Source organism: Malus sylvestris, chromosome 4 (assembly GCF_916048215.2).
Source record: "Malus sylvestris chromosome 4, drMalSylv7.2, whole genome shotgun sequence".
Taxonomy (NCBI): Eukaryota; Viridiplantae; Streptophyta; class Magnoliopsida; order Rosales; family Rosaceae; genus Malus; species Malus sylvestris.
This window is the reverse complement of record NC_062263.1, coordinates 23,519,097-23,539,871: the sequence shown is the minus strand read 5'-3', so window position 1 is coordinate 23,539,871 and position 20,775 is coordinate 23,519,097. Positions and strand designations below refer to the sequence as shown.

Sequence of the window (20,775 nt, the reverse complement as noted above, 5' to 3'; positions counted from 1 at the left end):
AATATAAAAAAATTGCAAGAAAAAATTGCAGAAAACGAAAGCATGGTTATGACAGGAAAACCTCATTGCCCAGATTCAACAATCCCTTTTCCTAGTTTTTAATTTTGGCATTAGATAGATAATCAATTGGAACCAAAAGCTTCTGTAATCGGGAGGGACTTGGATTGTCTGCCCTCCTAGTTGTGGTGTCCTTTCATGCCCTCCTATTTTGTGCGGTCACAGTTAAGCCACGTCAATATTTTATATTAATTTTTTAATAAGATAATAAGAAAAAAATAATAAAAATATAAAATATTGACGTGGCTTAACTGTGACCACACAAAATAGGAGGGCATGGAAGGGCACCACAACTAGGAGGGCAGACAATCCTTATCCAATCGGGAGTAGGTGCGTGAAGGTGTTCTGGAAAAGAAAACAACCCTATTTACTCAAGAAAACTCCAGGCTCTACCGAAAAGAAGAAAAAAAAGGAGAATTAGCCGATGACTAATTATAAACTCCAATTCAACGTGTAGTTAATTATTTCCCCTTTTTATTTTCCATGCCCAATTTCAATTTATTTGGACCTAAATCCCTAAACAAAATTGCAGACTCAAGTAATACAAAATTGCGGAAGCATTTTATAAAGTCTCACAGGATTGATTAGTCAAAAATAGCCAACCAAACGATAAACACAAATTATGCTTCAGTTGTATCAATCACTACAGAATATTAGTTAATCAAATTACCTGTGAATCGAACCCTAAGCTTGTTGTGTGGCTCTGATACCAAATGTAAGACATATTTTGAAATCACAACAACAAGACATTAGGATCACGAATAAATCAAATCAATATAAAATAGAGTTTGACTAATTATATTGAACTTATCTGTAGAATTCGAAAAACATGGTTATGAAGATGAATCCATTGATGAACTCTAGGTTGTCTTCTACTTCCAGTACTTCAAAATATCTCTCTGCTGTGAATAGGATTTAGCGTATTTTGAGAGATTAAGCGTATGGAAGCAGGAACTTAACTATAGTATTATATCATTAGGGTTAAGTTCCTGCTTCCATACGCTTAATCTATTATTGGTTGTGAAAATCAAACCCTATCACTTAAGTGTTTAAGTCCCACCATGATACTATATCTTTGTGGCGAAATCCATCAGATTTCTTTGAGGTCAATTGCAAAGGTTAAGACTCCATAATTCTTATTTCACTATGACTATCAGATTACTTATGTCGTTAACAACTCGATAAACAAGTGGCTTACAACACAAGTAATCCAATACATCATTCATTGTCATTCACAACTTTACACTCCACAGTTTCCTTCAGTTTCTGTAAAAACTAAAAATTTATGCCAATTGATGACTGTTAAATTAGTACACCTTGGTGATTGTTCATCACACTTGAATTAATTAGACTTTGCTTTTGCTTCCTCTACATTGACGACCGTTTCTGGTTTCTGGCCACAAATTAACCGGATCGCACCCGGGCCAACATCCAAATGAATGCGTGTACATATATAAATGTCTACAAATTATATGCTACTGTAAGAGAGGATGTTGAGTTTCGGAGATAAAACGGTCTATGCTCAATCCTAAACAATCTGTAATATACTGGAATGAATAAGATGCCATTCTTCGCTTCACGGTTGCCATTTTCACAAGTGATGATGTTCCTTTCATGTCTAAGCAATGAATCTAAGGGGTTAGAATTACGCATGCTAGAAAAGAAAAAGGCAGCATTCTCCTCCTTTTTTCTTATATCTTCAAGTTGAAGCTTGAATGTTTTTGGTTCATGATTTCCCCAACATCTTCGCAAAAGTGAGTTAAAATCTTTGACCCCAAAACTACATTGAATATTTCTATCACTTCAAAATTAAAAGAATTTGAGGGGTTTGCTGTCCAGGTCGGTCCTGCAATAACACTTCAAATTCAAGCCGGTTTAAACCTTGGAAACAATCAGACAAAAGATTCCTTTCCTTGTTTGTCAAAGAACATATCCATTTTGCGTGTCCTGGTTTTGCGATCCAACAAATTTTATGGACGCATTGCATATCCCAAAAAACTCCGCCTATGTAAGTTTATCTTACATTGCCGGTCCCAAGCCCGGATAAAGGAGGAGGGGGAGGGCGTCAGGTAGTCGACAGCCGGCACTCCATGATCACGTCGAATCCTTATGAAAATGAATCCAGAACAAAATCGCGCTAAAGCTAGGGCGTCACCCGTAAGTGGCGCGCTGTGTGGCCCGAGCACAGTGATAAATGAGCAAGGGTCGCTGTATCTCCATCGGCACCCGGATGCAGTGTTAAATGAGCAAGGGGGCCATAGAAACTTTTTTTCAAACGACTCCACTCAAAGTTGTTTGGGAGCATATGCTCCTATCAACTTTACACGGGACACACAAAAGAAGTACTTTGATCCTATTAGACGGGGGAAGGTGAAGAAGCTAGGACAGAAGGGTAGAGTTCAAGAGAGCAAAATGCGTTTAGGAACGTGGAATATAGGAACCTTAACGGGAAAATCTATGGAAGTAGTGGAAGTTATGGTGAGGAGAAGGATAAATATTATGTGCCTACAAGAAACTAAGTGAGTTGGTCGTAAGGCAAAGGATCTAGAAAACTCAGGGTTTAAACTTTGGTATTCGGGTACAAATAGAACGAGAAACGGTGTTGGCATCATCGTGGACAAGACCTTGACACAAGATGTTGTAGATGTCAAGAGGGTAGGAGATAGAATCATGGCAATGAAGATTGTAATAGGACAAGAACTTATCAATGTGATTAGTGCGTACGCACCTCAAGTAGGGTTGGATACGAGTTCGAAGGAGAAATTTTGGGAAGACCTTGGAGACTTGGTGCAAGGAATTACTCAGACGAAGAAATTATTTATATGAGGAGATTTAAATGGACACGTGGGCAGGGAGACAGGCAACTATGGAGGTTTTCATGGTGGCCATGGTTTTGGGGAGAGAAACGAGGATGGGGAAGCTATCTTGGATTTTGCAATGGCATATGATCTCTTCTTAGCCAACACATTCTTTAAGAAGAGAGAAGAACATGTGATCACCTACAAGAGTGGGTCGTCAAAAACACAAATAGATTTTCTTCTAATGAGGAAAGGGGATCGTATAACTTGTAAGGATTGCAAAGTTATACCAGGAAAGAGCGTGGCTAATCAACATCGCTTGTTGGTGATGGATGTACATATCAAAAGAGTGAGACAAAAGAACAAGACTTGGAAGTGCCCAAGGATTAGATGGTGGAATCTAAAAGAAGAAAAACAAGTCATTTTCAAAGAGAAAGTAATCACCCAGTGTGTGTGGGATAGAGAGGGGGAAGCTAGCCAAATGTGGGATTCCATGGCTAGTTGTATCCGAAAAGTAGCAAAAGAGGTATTAGGAGAGTCCAAGGGCTTTGCCCCACACCAAAAGGAATCTTGGTGGTGGAATGAGGAGGTACAAACAAAGGTGAAGGCTAAGAAGGAATGTTGTAAAGCCTTATACAAGGATAGGACCGATGAAAATGGTGAAAGGTATAGAAAAGCGAAGCAAGAGGCGAAGACAGCTGTGAGAGAAGCTAAGTTAGCGGCTTACGACGATATGTACAAACGACTAGATACCAAAGAAGGAGAGTTGGATATCTATAAACTAGCTAGAGCAAGGGAAAAAAAAGACAAGGGACCTAAACCAAGTGAGGTGCATCAAGGATGAGGATAGAAAGGTTCTTGCTACAGAGAACGCGGTTAAAGACAGATGGAGAGGTTATTTTCATAATCTTTTCAATGAAGGACATGAAATGAGTGCTTCTTTAGGGGAGTTGAGTAACTCAGAAGAGTGTAGAAACTACTCTTTTTATCGTCGAATCCGGAAGGAATAAGTGGTTGTAGCTTTGAAGAAGATGAAGCATAGAAAAGCAATAGGCCCAGACGATATACCAATCGAAGTGTGGAAAGTTTTGGGAGAGACATGTATAACATGGCTCACTGACCTTTTCAATAGGATTTTGAAAACGAAGAAGATGCCAAATGAGTGGCGAACGAGCACTTTGGTGCCTATCTACAAAAATAAGGGTGACGTACAAAATTGCATGAACTATAGGGGTATTAAGCTAATGAGTCATACAATGAAGCTCTGGGAGAGAGTCATTGAGCATAGATTGAGGCAAGAGACACGGGTTTCGGACAACCAATTCGGGTTCATGCCAGTGCGTTCAACCATGGAGGCAATCTATCTCTTACGAAGATTGATGGAAAGATATAGAGATGGGAAAAAGGATTTACACATGGTCTTTATAGATTTGGAAAAAGCGTATGATAGGGTCCCAAGAGACATTCTTTGGAGGATTTTAGAGAAGAAAGGAGTACGAGTAGCATATATCCAAGCTATAAAGGATATGTATGAAGGAGCAAAGATTGCCGTAAGAACTCATGAAGGACAAACCGAAAGCTTTCCCATAACTGTAGGATTACATAAAGGCTCATCCTTAAGTCCTTACCTTTTTGCGTTGGTAATGGATGAGTTAACAGGACATATTCAAGATGATATTCCTTGGTGTATGCTTTTCGCAGATGATATAGTGTTGATAGATGAAACTCAGGAAGGGGTAAATGCAAAGCTTAACCTTTGGAGAGAAGTGTTGGAATCTAAAGGTCTTCGCCTAAGCCGATCAAAGACAGAATATATGGAGTGCAAGTTCAGTGCAAATGGAGGCCAAAACGAGTTAGGGGTGAGGATCGGAGATCAAGAAATGCCAAAGAGCGACCGTTTTCGTTACCTAGGATCTATCTTGCAAAAGAACGGAGAATTAGATGGAGATCTCAACCATAGAATACAAGCTGGATGGATGAAGTGGAAGAGTGCATCCGGCGTGTTGTGTGACCGCCGTATGCCACTGAAGCTCAAAGGAAAATTTTATAGGACGGCAATAAGGCCGGCGATGCTGTATGGCACAGAATGTTGGGCGGTGAAGCATCAACACGTACACAAAATGGGTGTAGCGGAGATGAGGATGCTTCGTTGGATGTGTGGGCACACGAGAAAGGATAAGATTAGGAATGATGATATCCGGGGTAAAGTAGGAGTAGCCGAAATTGAAGGAAAGATGAGAGAAAATCGGATACGGTGGTTTGGACATGTGTAAAGAAGGCCTACTGACTCTCCTAGAAGATGCGACTATGGGACAGAGGTTCAGGGCCGAAGGGGTAGAGGAAGACCTAGGAAAACTTTGGAAGAGACTCTAAGAAAAGACTTAGAGTACTTGGATCTAACGAAGGACATGACACATGACCGAGCACAATGGCGTTCTAAGATTCATATAGCCGATCCCACTCAGTGACTTGGATTTTCCAAGTCTCCAACCGAGAAGTTTTCCTCACTCGGGAAATTAAGGGAACACTACCTCAACCTACATGCTCCACTCACAAAGCTTCAACATACAAGCTTCAACAAAAGAAAATTCAAAGAACTTAGCGAAGAAGGCTTTGGTGTATTTAACACAATACGTTGAAATGAAGGAAAGCTTATTTATTGATATCCCCGATAAGCTACAAATATGTACATATACATGAGTCAAAATAAACAAACAAGAGGGAGCCTTCACAAAGGTTGCTTAGGAGAAGTATTAGCAGTCGGTAGAGCCCCAAAAAGAGAAGGCACCGGAGGGGGATCATTCAGAGCCTCAGTACTGGACAGAACCCTAGAAGGATGAGGCATCAGAGGTTGATCATTTGGAGCTTCATTACGCGGTACAGCCCCAGAAGACGAAGGCAATAAATGCCTTTGGAACAAACCCACAAATCTCTGATGATCAGGTAAAACCTGACCATCAGATTCCTTCATCTGGTCAAGCTTCATCTTCATGTTTGTCGCATAGTCATGTGCGAGCTGGTGCAACTGTTTATTCTCATGCTTGAGCCCTCTAATCTCCTGTTTGAGACTCATCACTTCAGCCGCCAATGATTCAACTTGGCGGGTTCGAGCAAATAGGCGTTGGGCCATATTAGACACAGAACCTGCACACTGAACACTGAGAGCCAGAGAATCCTTAACAGCTAACTCATCAGACCGTTTGGAAAGTAGTCTGTTATCTTTGGGAGTGAGAAGGTTCCTGGCCACCACCGCAGCGGTCATATCATTCTTCATCACGGAATCCCCAACGGTAAGAGGACCAGTAGGAGAGACGAAGGTTGGGCGCCATATGTTGTCTGGAGAAGGCGGGGCTGCCTCTTCAACAAGGTTCAAGTCAAAACGACGGTCGGAGGGGCCAGACATTTTCAAAGGTGTTGAAGAGAAAAGAGGTCGGACAAATCAAGATCTTAGAAGTGCAAGAATGGAGCTTCTACTGGTGGAGATTCAAGTGTGCTTTGGAACTTAATGCAAGCCCCTATAAAAAATCTGCACTTGACGAAGCTTCAGAAATCGAAGAGGCGCCTGCTCAGAAATCGAAGAGGCGTTTGTTTTCTCAAAAGTTGGGCTGCTCAGAGAGCACGAGGGTTGATCTCAGAAATCGAAGAGGGGTTTACTTTCTCAAAAGCGGGGATGCTTAAAGACCACGAAGGCCGATCTCAGAAATCAAAGAGGCGCTTGCTTTCTCAAAATCTGGGCTGCTCAGAGACCACGAGTGCCGATATCAGAAATCGAAGAGGCACCTACTTTTCCAGCCTTGTCAGCACCTGTCACACGCACACTCAGCTTTGCGGAAATTATGGGCATTCTATCGAAGACTTCTGGTGAAGTAGAAAGCACATGAATCTTACTGTTCAATCACCCACTTCCCACACGCAACAGTAGCTCATGGGTACCACAGATGACTTTGCCAAAGTTCTCTGCCAAAGTTGAGCATGTGAAGCTTGCAACTCCCACTACATCGTTCTGACCAAGAAGGGTAAAAGAATAGCAAAGAAACAGCACTAACAAAGTTTAGACACATAAATTTTGAAGGTCTAACTACCATATTATTACCCACAAGGGTAAAGGAACAGTACCACTGCTGGATAATTGGAAAGTCCCTGTGTGTCAACCTCTGTGCTTTGTGGCAAGGTAGACTAGCAAACATGCCCAACCTTTACTCACATTCGAGAAAACACTCCCAACAAGATTGCTTGCTCCAAAATCGAAGAGGCACCGTCCTCCAAATCTCGAGAGCCAGACTCCTAACATGACTACTTTCTAAAAAATCGAAGAGAGGGTAAAAGAACAGTACCATTGCTGGATAATTGGAAAGTCCCTGTGTGTCAACCTCTGTGCTTCGTGGCAAGGTAGACTAGCAAACATGCCCAACCTTTACTCACATTCGAGAAAACACTCCCAACAAGATTGCTTGCTCCAAAATTGAAGAGGCACCGCCCTCCGAATCTCGAGAGCCAGACTCCCAACATGATTACTTTCTCAAAAATCCAAGAAACACCGCTCTCTGAATCTTGAGAGCCAGACCCCCAGGATGATTGCTTTCTCAAAAATCGAAGAGGCATCGTTCTCCGAATCTCGAGAGACAGATCCCCGATAGGATTGCTTGTTCGAAAACCGAAAAGGCACCACTTTCCCAACTTCAAGAGCCGGATCTCCTTGGATAAAGCTTGTCTGTAATCTTCACACGCAACATCAGTTTTCCAGATACCACAGACCACTTTTTCAAAGTGCTCTGACAGAGTTAAAACATGTGAAACTGGCAGCTCCCACTACCGTGCTATGACTAAGCAGGGTAAAGGAATAACATTACTACTTGTTGTTAGGGAGACTCCTATATATGTCGACCTTCATCCCCAACGGACAGGCAGACCTGCAAAAATACTTAACCCTTCCTCATATCTGAGAGGGCACTCCCAACGAAGCCTTTCGAAATATTCAGCCTTCTTTCCCCCTGATAATACCTCTGCAAACAAGCTATACTAGAGCAAGAATATCTCATATCATCAGGGGTAAAAGCAAGAGTATCCCATATCATGCTTTTTCCCTGTCATTTCCTTTGGCTTTGTTCTTACCTGCAAGACAAGGAGAAAGAGAGCAATCAGTCAGCACTTGGAATCAAGCTTCCAGCCAGGAACTGACTGCCTGGAACCCCTTACCTGATTACTTACCTGGCATTGCTCTCGAGTACTCATCTTCAACATCTTATGCTTCAAGGGAAGATACCGCATCTGCCTGAGGAACAGATAGGGTAAGTGAGAATGATACAAGGAAGCATGTGGAGACAAACGTAACAGCTTACGTGCCGATACATCCATTATTCTGTCAAAAGCAAAAGTATCCCATATTAGCAGGGTCGAACGTACTCTAGATTTGATGGACTTGTTTTGACCCTTAAATTCTTCAGTCGGCCTTATCCTCTGGAGGAAACCAGAAAACCCTCCAGCTTAGTTCAAGAATAAGCCTGTGGAAAGTTACTTCTTCAAAAGAAAAAGTATCCCATATCATCTCTCCTTATTTTTCTTCTCTTTATCCTTCATGCTGCCTGCAAGATAGGGAGAATGTGAACAATCAGCCGGAGCTCTGATTGCTTACCTTGTCTGTCACCTTTTTCAGCAGATCCCCTAGCTCGGCGACTTGGGGGACTCCTACTACATGGTTTGTATCGTGCTTGACCAAGCCTGAAACTACAAGTAAGCTTCAAGTGAAATTGATACATTACCTTGTGCATCTCCACCAGTTAAAGATATCACCCCTGGGTGGAGGAAGAGTACTTCCAGAGAAGATGCCACATCTACCTATGAGACAGATAAGGCAAGTCAAGACGATACCACACTCTGATACTTAGAAGTTTCGTGATTACGAGATCATTCTCCCACAATATTTCCTAATGTCATTTGTACTAAATCATTCACTTGTACTCACTAAAGGAGAGCTTGAACCTATGTACTTGTGTAAACCCTTCACAATTAATGAGAACTCCTCTATTCCGTGGACGTAGCCAATCTGGGTGAACCACGTACATCTTCTGTTTGCTTTCCTATCTCTATCCATTTATATACTTATCCACACTGATGACCGGAGAAATCTAGCGAAGATCACAAAAAGCGACCGTTTTCGATACCTAGGATCTATCTTGCAAGAGAACGGAGAATTAGATGGAGATCTCAACCATAAATTACAAGCTGGATGGATGAAGTGTAAGAGTGCATCCGGCGTGTTGTGTGACCGTCGTAGGCCACTGAAGCTCAAGGGAAAATTTTATAGGACGACAATAAGGCCAACGATGTTGTATGGCACAGAATGTTGGGTGGGCGAAGCATCAACACGTACACAAAATGGGTGTAGCGGAGATGAGGATGCTTCGTGGGATGTGTGGGCACACGAGAAAGGATAAGATTGGGAATGAGGATATTCGAGGTAAAGTAGGAGTAGCCGAAATTGAAGGAAAGATGAGAGAAAATCGGTTCCGGTGATTTGGACATGTGCAAATAAGGCCTACTGACACTCCGGGACTACGGGATAGAGGTTCAGGGCCGAAGGGGTAGAGGAAAACCTAGGAAAACTTTGGAAGAGACTCTAAGAAAAGACTTAGAGTACTTGGATCTATCGGAGGACATGACACAAAACCGAGCGCAATGGCGTTCTAGGATTCATATAGCCGACCCCACTTAGTGGGAAAAGGCTTTGTTGTTGTTGTTGTTGTTGTTGTATTGCATATCCCAAAACCAATGAAACCTGGCCAATGCTTCACATCATACACCTAGCTCACAACAACTTGACAAGGCCAACATTAAAATCAAACTCATAGAATTTTCAGATGATGACGACACATTTGGTTTTCTTTTGAGGATGGTATAACAATTACCAGAAAAGGTTCATGGACGGATATGGTTAAGATTCTAACTATCTTGGCCTTGGTTGATTTCTCATGCAACAATTTCAGAGGACCAATACCCAAGGAAATGGTAGAGTGTAAGTCACTATATTTCCTTAACTTGTCTAGTATTTCTTTCACAGGGCAAAATCCCATCGTCATTTGCCAACATGCATCAACTCAAGTCGTTAGACCTCTCACAGAACAAGCTGAGCATGCAAATTCCACCGCAGTTGGCAAAGCTTACTTTCCTAGAATTCTTGAATCTCTCAAACAATCAACTTGTCACGTGCTCAAATTTCAACATTTCCAAAAGTCTCGTTTACAGGTAACAAAGGACTATGGGGCCTTCTTTGTCTACCGATAATAAAGCAGGATTGTAACCACCACCACAATAAAACGGAAGCCATTCGAATTCTGATCGTGAGATTGGCTGGGATCCTATCAGTGTTGAAATTGGAATTACGTTTGGCTTAGGAGTTGCGAATATTTATATTTCCGGAAATGAGTGATGAGTTGAAGCTACGTGCAAAACTAATCTAAATTCTAGCTTAGTTTGGCTTAAAGTTGTGTTTTTCTTTAAAGTTCTAGTTTTGGGACCAAGCAAGTGCATGACACAATTCAAATATCTATGAAATGAATATCCATCAATTTCCACAGAAGCTTCATAACGATATGATCCGAAACTACATGGAAAGCTTCAGATTATTTATTGGGAACCCGAAGAGCACGGGGGTAATGTGAATGTGACTCGTCATCTACGTTCATCTTCCACTTGGCTATGCTGGTGCTTGTAGAGGCGAAATTTCTCGCTTTTTTTTAGTACCTTAATTAGTCAGTCAATAGCCCTACTCACACCAGACAGACGTGGAAAGACTTCAAAGTCCACAAAGCCAGGTCGTTTGGAGTTAGAGAGACGTTAACGTAATGATAATAATTCCACTGCTTCCTCTTTTCTTTTTTTTTTTGTATAGAAAAGCTAATGCCTTGTTCTAACAGACTAACTAGTTAAACGAAATCATCACAACTAAACTCATCTAAACAGCAATAAATTTCGTGCGACTATAGGCTCAGACATGGCAATAGAGCACGTTGGAATTAGGCTTCACACATGAGATAATTTCCTCTGATACCGGGTCCATGAAGAAAGTTGAAATTCTAATTATAAAACCAATTAGCAATAAAGAGAATTGCCCAATTACTTACAAGATAATGCTTCCTTTTTTCCCCTTCTCTTCTGGTTAATGCAAAGAGGAGAAGAGAAGAAAAGACTTGATAAGTCAAGCCAACCACCATGCATGGAAGATTTTTTCCAATTCCATAAGATCATTAATATTCAAAGCCACCATACCCAATACATTTCTCTTCACTTTCCCTGAGCTTCTCACAAAAATTATAATATCCAAAATGATTTCCTCTTTTTCTTGATTGCTGAGTTAGGTATGGTTTGGCATTGAGGTGCTTAAAAAAAAACTGCTTATTTTCAAAGTTTTTATGTTGAAGATGTTAGGTAAACTAAAAAAAAGGGATTATTTTGGAAGCTGGTATGAGAATAAGCTGAAATCATCAGAAAAGCTGAAGTAGCTAAATGCTGCTTTGGCAAACTGGCTTTTTTTCAAAGCACGCAGAGCTACAGTGCACCTTTAATGAAACTTTCTAAAGTCCAATAACACCCTCAAAACCCAAAAACCCACCAGAAACGGCTTTGCCAATCTGCACAAGAAATGGAAACACATAAACCCAGAAATTATTTTGTCGATCTCCACAAGACCCAGAAACCCGATAATCACAAAAAAAAAAAGCATAAAACTCTCATTTTTCCTCTGCTACTTCAAGAATCTGCAGACAAAAAGAACAACAACAATTCAATTTCTCCTTCTTCAAAGTTTACAACTTTGAATTTGTTTCAAATCAGAAAAAAGAAAACGAGGAGGAGGTGGAAGAGATAACCTTGAGTCGCTCTGCAGCCTTGAGTCACTGCTTGCGGAAGGAAGAGAGGCTGGATTGGAGACAGCGAGAAGCTTGTCGTTGCCGTCGGTCAATCCCTTTGAAACCCTTTAATTGCCCCTATAGAACTACAAGATCGTTTTGTTGAGGACGTCGTCACTAGTAAAAAAACACTTTGTGCAACGTACGTACATTCGTCACGCAAAGTCAAAAATCGTTGCGCAAGGGTTTGCGCGACGCACCTTCGTCGCACGCTAACCGTTGCGCCAAGGTAATGACGTAGGGTTTGCGCGACGAAGAAATAACATACGTCGTGCAAAGTATCTTTGCACGACACGCATCCTAGGGCGTGCGTCGCACAAACCCTTTTTTTTTATTTAGTGAAAAATAATTTTTTTTGTTTTAGTGAAAAATAATTTTTTTTTTGATAAATATTGTAATTAATTCTAAAGAATAATTAATTAACCAAGCAAAAGTATTTAATTATAAAATATATGAAAATGTACATACAAGATGTCCGAACAAAAATGAAAAAACTACAAGTGAACTAGGTTTAATACATCAGGCTACTGGGTATTGGCATGGCAAGGTGGCTTTAAGATCGAAGGTGGAGTAAGATGAGGTGCTAGTAGCGAGATTTGGAGGCCGGACATCTGTATGGCTTGTACAAGTTCTTGCACCCTCCCGACACAGGTCTTTATCTCCTCGCCCTGGGCCCTCAGCTGCGCCTTCATCTACTCGTCCTCGGCCCTCAGCTGCGTCACTTCCGCCTTCAATAAAACACAAATACCAGAAGATGGTTCATATCGATAAAACACAAATACCAGAAGCAAATGAAGAGCAAAAGTGAAGGCAGCCCTAAGTCTGTCAAGTGGGCAAAGGGTGCTTTACTTTTACTGTCTAGGGTTTTAAAACACAGGATGCCAGCTCCAGCAGGCGCATTAGTCTTTTAGTTTCCTTGTTCTACAAGAATTATTTAATTCTTCTTTAAGGATTTTAGGTTTAAGTCTATAATTTACATCTTTGTAACTCTTTGGGTACATGTTTAAAGATTAATAGAATTGCTGGAGCTTTGCTTCTCTCTAGGTTTGTGTGATGCAACCTTACCCTCCTAGGAACCCTGCGGGGGTGATGTTAATAGTTTCTATCCTTTTGATCTTCCTTCATCTTTTTTTTTTTCAAATATCTGTTGTGCGTTCTTTCTACAACTCATAATTCAAAAAGACTCAAACCGAGATGTTGTTCATGACGTATTGGTTCTGAAAACACAAACATTACATGCATGCATCCCAATCATGTATGCTACGACCATTGCAATCATGAAAACAAGTTCAGTATTTGAAAGGATTAGATCTTTTACCTCTCCTGTACCAATAGTTAAGTCTGCGAATCCAAGAGAATCGTTGACTTGGATGTATAATTTTTGTTTTCTAGGGTTGGCCACAAGTATATCAAAATCCTGTCAGCACATACAAACACACGATTCCAAATTAGCGCATCTTATGAAACTATCCCCTGTGCCCCTCTTCTTTTCCTGTTGTTTGGTGGTTTTGAAATTGAAAATGAACTAGCTTTCACACCTGGAACTTAAATACATGCTCTAGAATTTGAACAAAATCCTAAACTATACGAGTCTGCTTTAGGAATATAATATTGACATTGAAATTAACTTGTTTCATGCCGATTAAGACTCGCATTCAAAATTGAACACCACCCTAATCTCTTCAATCACTAAAACAACCTATATACATGATAGAGACTCGAGACTTACATTGAATTTCGGCAAAACCCCAAATTGGAGAAGTCTGATAAGTCACCAAAACCCCAAATCGGCAATACCACCATCCTCCCTTTTTGCTTTCCGAAGCATACCTCATCAACCCAAGCTAATCACAGAGCGGTAGCAAGTTGCAAAACCAACCTAAGCAACAAGAGTGCTGGCAGTGGTTGACTCGCTGTAAAACAAAAGAGAATTCGTAAATTGTTGTATAGAAACAGAAAACAAATATGCTGACAACAAACTCCAAATGTTGGCTGGCAGATATGCAAGGAAGAGACATTATGTATTGGGTACTTCAATTATGTATCCATTCTTGCAAGATAGGGAATGATAAAATGATTCTTGTGATGCTAAGAAATATCAAATGCATCTTAAACATTAAGATAAAATCTTTCAAAGCAAGGGGGTTTCGATACATGTTATGACTAGATATAACTATGGCAGTTGATAAGCAAAGAGCCGTGTTTGTCCAACACTACAAGGCCTAGAAACCAGGAGTTCTAACAAGCCGCTAGGAATGATACCAACATACTAGAATGAATCATAGAAATTTATATGTTGGAAACAGAGTAAGAATGCTTACTATTTCCAGACGGGTGGAAGCTTCTTACTTTTCTTGTAGTAACGAGAAAGCCTGTGGATCCTGCTCTCCACCAAAATCAACCGAAACTTTGAATCCTTATCCTTCCTATTCCTCTCCAAATGCTTCCTAATTGAAACTGCCTTCTTGATAAGATGGTATAGATCCTCAGGAATTTCAGGGGCAAGACCTAACCAACAGCAAACAATATTACGTATGATCTACATAAGTAGGCTATTATTTCATCAGTGCGAAGCAAACTGAAAGACACAATACCACAGGCCTGTTTGATAATCATAAAGAACTCCTAATCTTCTTCATATTTTCACAGAACAAGAAAAATGGAAGAGAAACCCTCACAAACCCTGAAATCCACAATAAAATAACCCTAATTCGAAACCCACATAACCTCAAACCCTCACAAATCGGAAACCCTATCAAATCAGAACCAACATCCAATTTTATCTAGAGATTTCGACAAAGTACTCAGAAATCAACATGCAATTTGACCCTAAACCCTAAATAACAAAAACCCATCGAAAATCAGGAACCTTTACCTTGATTTTGGAACTTGATTCGCGTCGGCTTCGAGATTCGCGTGGCTGCCCGTCGTTTAGAACGAGAAGGAGAGATGAGCGAGAGTGAAGAGAGAGGTCTACGGGACAGAAAGAGGAGATGCAGGACTATGGGACTATGTCAAGGTTGCCAGACATGGAAAATTGAAAGAAAAAAAAAGCGCCTATTTTTCACTATTGCACATCCAAAATTTTCACAACTGGCGCGACGTTCTACAATTTGACGTTGCGCAAAGTGATTTTGCGCGATGACTATATTGAGACGTTGCGTAAGGTTCTATTTTTTAAAAACAAAATATTATAAAAATTATTGAAAATATAACTTCTCCTTTCAAATTAATTTTTTTTTTTACATAAACCCCACTCTAACAAAAATCCACAATAATTTTTTTACATATATATCATTCAATTTCTTAAGTGTTATAAAGCAGGTGCCTTGGAAGCACTTTGACAATTGGTAAAAGATCAATGCTTACAAAGCTAAAAAGAGAACGATTTGAATCCGAATATAAGAGAACGGACATAATATTGTCTTATTAGCTAAAATTATAAATTGAGTACACCTCAAAATACCCTTTGGACTTAAAAATGTTTTGAACATCAATTTGGTTGTGAATTATACATTTTGGAATTTCTAGTAGCAGACAGATCAAATGATGCAAGAAATGAATTACCAATAAAAATCCAAACGGTTGAAAAATTATTACCTTTGGAGAAAACAGGTGTTTGGCCACTAAGGCCCCGTTTGGGATTGAGGTGATTTTAAAAAAAGCCACTGTGAAAAAAAGCTGAGGGTCATTTTTGTGTTTGGTAAACTGACAAAAAATGGCTTATTTTGGAAGCTGCTGTGAGAATAAGCTGAAAATCAAAGGAAAAGCTGAAGCTGCTATTTGCTGCTTTGAAAAAAAACCAGTTTTTTCAAAGCACGCGGAGCTACAGTGCTCCTTTAATGAAAAGACACACTATCATCCTGATTTTTTTTTCCAAAAACACTTTCACAAAAAAATTTACCAAACACTCTACTGGCTTTATTTCACAGCCGCTTATTCTCACAGCACAGCCGCTTATTCTCACAGCAGTTTTTTTTCAAAGCACAACAATACCAAACCAGCCCAAGTTGCTACAACACCTTTGAACAAAAAACAATTAAATCAATCATAACAACAAATACCATAAGATAATGGGGAAAAATGAAGAACTTAAAAAGATGGAGAAAGGAATGTGAGACCAAACCGAGGAGCTGAGCCCGAGTCAGTAAGGGGTGGTTTGGGAGTGAGGTGCTTAAAAAAAAAAACACCCATGAAAAAAAGTTGTGAGGGTTTTAGGTGTTTGGTAAACTAAAAAAAAGGGCTTATTTTGGAAGCTGTTGTGAGAATAAGCTGAAATTAAAGGAAAAAGCTGAAACTGCTATTTGTAGCTTTGGAAAACTGGCTTTTTTTCAAAGCACACAGAGCTACAGTACTCGTTTAATGAAAAGACCCTTTATCAGATTGCTTTTTTTTTTTCCAAAAGCACTTTTACAAAAAAGTTTACCAAACACTCTGCTGATATATTTCACAGCCGCTTATTCTCACAGTACAGCCACTTATTCTCACAGTAGTTTTTTTTCAAAGCACAGCAATACCAAACCAGCCCTAAGCCAAGTCAAGTAACATGTCTCAGAGAGATTGAACTCGGCAGCCAAAACCTGCAATCACTGGTCGTCTTTATCTTCCTCCAGCAAGCAAACCACTGCTGGGTTCCCCTTGAAAGCTGAGCCAGTGAACGCATCCACCTGCACACGCACTTCAGCACTCAATTCATACACACAGGAAAAGATAAATGAGAAGATTTGTGTCAAAATTCCAAATTATCTTTTGTGGACATTCAATTGGTTTACGAATAAAAACCTTCGAACCCAACTCAATCCCTCACCAAAACCCATAACACCACCAAAACTATGAAACCCACCAAAAAAAAACAAAGACCAACAAACCTTAATATCTTTAAACACAACAAAAGTAAACATTTTCTCCAAAAGGAAACTCAAAATCTGAAAAAGCTTACAAAGTTGGATATCAATCGAGCAAGCTGAGTTTTGAGAATGACAGGAGACGACAACCGATGGCGACAAAACACAGATCCGCGAAGAGGAACTAGAGTTTCAATGGTCCAATCCCATCGTCTCTCTTTTCTCTTCCCTTGTTGGTGGAACTAGTACTTTCCCACAATCGATTCTCTGGTCATCTCAGTAAGTTTTCTAACGCCTCTTCCAACTTAGTTAACCTTGACTTGAGTTTTAATAATTTGGAAGGTCCAATTCTTGCGTCTATCTTTAATTTTCAAAGGCCTGGAGAACTCTCTCTATCTTCAAACATTTTCAGTGCCTTTCCTTTCAACGGTCCTCGACATCTGAAAAAACTGACCTTCATTGACCTTTAGTACAATAGCTTGCTGATTTTGTATAATGGTACCAATTCCTCGTACTTCTCATTTCCTCAAATTATGACACTGCATTTGGCTTCTAACAAGTAAAGAGAAGTACCAGGTGTCCTGAGAAACCAATCTGAATTATCTGAGTTGGACCTTTCGGAAAATCATATTCAAGGTGAGATACCAAATTAGATTTGGAGCTTCAGAGATCTTTCCCTAAATCTTTCTTGTAACTCCTTGGTAACTCTAGAAGCTCATTTCAATACTTTTAATGTCATTATCCTTGACCTTCACTCAAACCAACTTTAAGGAGAAATCCCTTGTACCTGACCAAATGCCATTTATCTAGATTACTCCAGCAATCATTTCTGTTGTAGTATTCCAGCTGACATAGGCGATTTCTTTAATCTGGACACTTCGTTCTTATCTCTTTCAAACAATAACTTGCATGGCATCATTCCAGCATCAATATGCAAGGAAGGTCATGAGCTTATTGATCTGTCCAATAATTCCTTGAGTGGCATGGTTCCTCGATGTTTGTTTACCGAAAAAAAAAAAGGTGTGGGAGTACTTAATTTGAGGATGGTATAACATTTACTGAAAAAGGTTCAAGGATGGACATGGTTAAGATTCTAACTATCTTGACCTTGATTGATTTTTCATGCAACAATTTCAGTGGACCAATACCTAAGGAAATGGGAGAGATTAAGTCACTATATTTCCTTAACTTGTCTTACTATTCTTTCACAGGCAAAATCCCATCGTTATTTGGCAACATGCATCAACTGGAGTCGTTGACCTTTCACAGAATAAGCTGAGCGGGGAAATTCCACCGCAATTGGCAAAGCTTAATTTCCTTGCATTCTTGAATCTTTCAAATAATCAACTTGTTTGCAAGATCCCAGCTGGTACTCAAATTTCAATAGTTCCAAAAGAATCATTTATGAGTAACAAAGGATTATGGGGCCTCCGTTGACGATGGATAAGAAGTTAGGATTGTCACCACCACAAGCAAATGGAAACCATCCAAATTCTAGACATGAGATTGACTGGGATCTTATCAGTGTCGAAATCGGATTTGCGTCTGCTTTGCGGTTGCTGTTCGGTCATTTGTGTTGTGCAAGAAATGGAGTAAATGGTATTATAGAGCTATGTATAAAATCCTTGTTAACATATTCCCAGAAGAAATAATTGGTCCTCACAGAAGGCATGTTCACATAAATCAGAGGTGGTGAAGTTGAAATGTTCACATAAAGCATTTGGGGGTAGCATAATTGGTAAACCCTTAAGAGACGCAACACCTCATACTAGGGACATCTAGGAGTTTAAAGGCTTGTTGCACAATTTAATGCTTTGCTCAATAACTAGCAAAAGATAAGTTGGGTTACATATTTTGTATTTCATTTTATCTATTAAAGTAGCTCTGATTTTATGTTAAATTGATGAAATTAATTAGTTTTATACGAGTTATGTAGAAAAGATAATTTGTGAACAAAGAATGGAATTTGGGTTTTAAATGGTAGAAACACATCGAATTACCGGGTAGACCGTGAGCTGTGATGGACTGGATTCAAAACTTTAGGCTGTCGTGGATTTAGGCCTCGTTTGGCAGCTCGGACTGTACTGACTATTTCAGTCGGATAGGATAAATAATCATCGGATAGTACTGACTAATTAGTTGGGCGTTTGGTGCTTTTCCGGATAAATCTGTCCATCGGATAATATATCGGATTACAATAAATTTCTAAAAAAAATTCACCGAATAACTGATGTTAAAATGGAAAAAAAGGAAGAAAACCAAAGAAAAAAAAAGAATTAATCCTCATTGCACCGACAAAATTATAAAACAAAACATAAAAAAGGAAGGAAAGAAACCCAGGTTTCTCTCACAGTTGTGTTATCCTTTCTTCATCATCATCCCCGCGCATCAAATCTCACTCTCTCTGCCGAACCCATTTCCTTATTTCTTAATCTCCCAAAACCCAAATGGATTCTCCGCACCAAAATAAATTTGTAAGAAATAGACAAATCAACCAATTTCATTAGAGAGGGAATAGAGAGCAAACAGAGAAAGGGAGCGGAAAAAAGGACGAAGAAGAATGAAGGATAACAGATGAATTCGAGAGGAGGAAGAAAAACAAGAACAACATATGGAGTTCGTTCTGGATAGAGGAGAGAACGGAGAAGGCACAAATTTATTTGAGAGTGAAGAGACAACGTGATTAAATTTTCCTGGGCTTTTGAGTTTTGAACCTGCTAAATTATCCTGAGCTTTTGGAATGTATTATTTAGCAGGTGTGAGCCGAACTAAAAAGTGGGCCCGGGATATATAATCGGCCGGCTAATTAATTCAAAACTGCACCAAACACTTGTCCCGCACTATTAATCCTATCCGGAGTCTAATACGGTGTCCCAAACGAGGCCTTAGGCTTGTAATTCTCGAACTTTGAGCAAATAAAGTTGGGTGAAGGAAAATTTGATTGAGGGGGAATGATAAGTTGTCCGTCATCTTCATTGGTTTTTTCCTTCTTTTTGCAAGGTGACATTCAATTTTTGGGTAGAATTTCAAGTTAGGTATGCTCTATGGTCTTGAGTTTGAGGTACAAAGGGACAAAAATACAGATGATTTGTTGATTGAAAGCTTTGAGAGGACGTGTGCTATTTGACTGTGACCAGAGATGAGCTGAAATGCCTTTAGTCTTTCAGGGCTCCACTAGGTATCAGTCCTACCCTTCAGGGTGTGCGATACCTCAGGCTCTGTCAAAAATGAAAAAATTCTTATTCTATTGTAATTTAACAGAAAGGAGATTTGAATTTAGGTACAAGGGGATTATATCCCAACCAATTGATTTAACCCACATTTATCTGCTTCCAAGTTCCAACTAATAGAAAATTTTAAGAGTTAGTTGCTGAGCTCAACCCAAAATACGTGTACGCAATTCCAACTGTTTTCTGTTGACACAATCCAAGCGGCCATCTTTTGTTTTCAACACATTGACTCCCGTCGCCGGAAAGAGATCATTTCCGGATTCCTTCCACCAAATCCATCAATCCAAACCTTTGAAATTTGATCAAACGATCAAAGTTATTATAACTTTTAAGGGGCTCCTTTTTTTAGCCTTTAGATCAAATTTCAAGGATTCGGATTGGTGGATTTGATGGTCCCTCGTCCCCAAATTTTTCAATGTGACCGGCACATGAGGATAGTACATCACGTGTCACTACACAAATGGTAGAATATGTGTGTTAAAAAATTAATACTTAAAAAATAAAATTTCTCATCACTTACATAAAAACATGTGGTGTACCATTCGTATTCCCGTCACAATAAAAAATTTCCCCACTGACGCCATCCAAAACATCGCCACGTTTGTTCACTCCCTTCACGCGACGAACAATGCGACTGTAGCTTATTAGAGCAACTCCACCATTGCAAAAGCCCCCCCAGGGCTTTCATTATTTAATCCACCCATCCACCCAGTGAACAGAACTGCCCTTAATGAACAGTAACTACCTTTTGCATCTCCACCCCTACACTCAATAGCCCTAGCAGGCAAAAAAATATTAGTATTTTTTTTTATAAAATAATACAAAATAATTTAATTTGTAATTTCGGATAAATTTTTTAATCGTTCTCGTTGCGCCACATGTCACTATCCGAAAAGACAATTATTGGTGATGGATTTCGATAAGATTTTTAGCCAATGTCGTC

General features: G+C 39.8%; 2 long non-coding RNA genes across 2 annotated transcripts; one reads left to right on the top strand and one right to left on the bottom strand.

Moving 5' to 3' along the window:
• Positions 1-12,177: 12,177 nt before the first annotated feature.
• LOC126619146 (uncharacterized) lies at positions 12,178-13,633 on the bottom strand. The gene is made up of 3 exons (XR_007621979.1): positions 13,488-13,633; positions 13,077-13,175; positions 12,178-12,486 (listed from the first exon to the last, which is right to left on the bottom strand). It is a non-coding gene; the product is annotated as an uncharacterized LOC126619146 (long non-coding RNA).
• Positions 13,634-15,358: 1,725 nt separating this feature from the next.
• Positions 15,359-16,427, top strand: LOC126619143 (uncharacterized). Its single transcript, XR_007621976.1, has 3 exons — positions 15,359-15,394; positions 15,878-15,915; positions 16,296-16,427. It is a non-coding gene; the product is annotated as an uncharacterized LOC126619143 (long non-coding RNA).
• Positions 16,428-20,775: the final 4,348 nt, after the last annotated feature.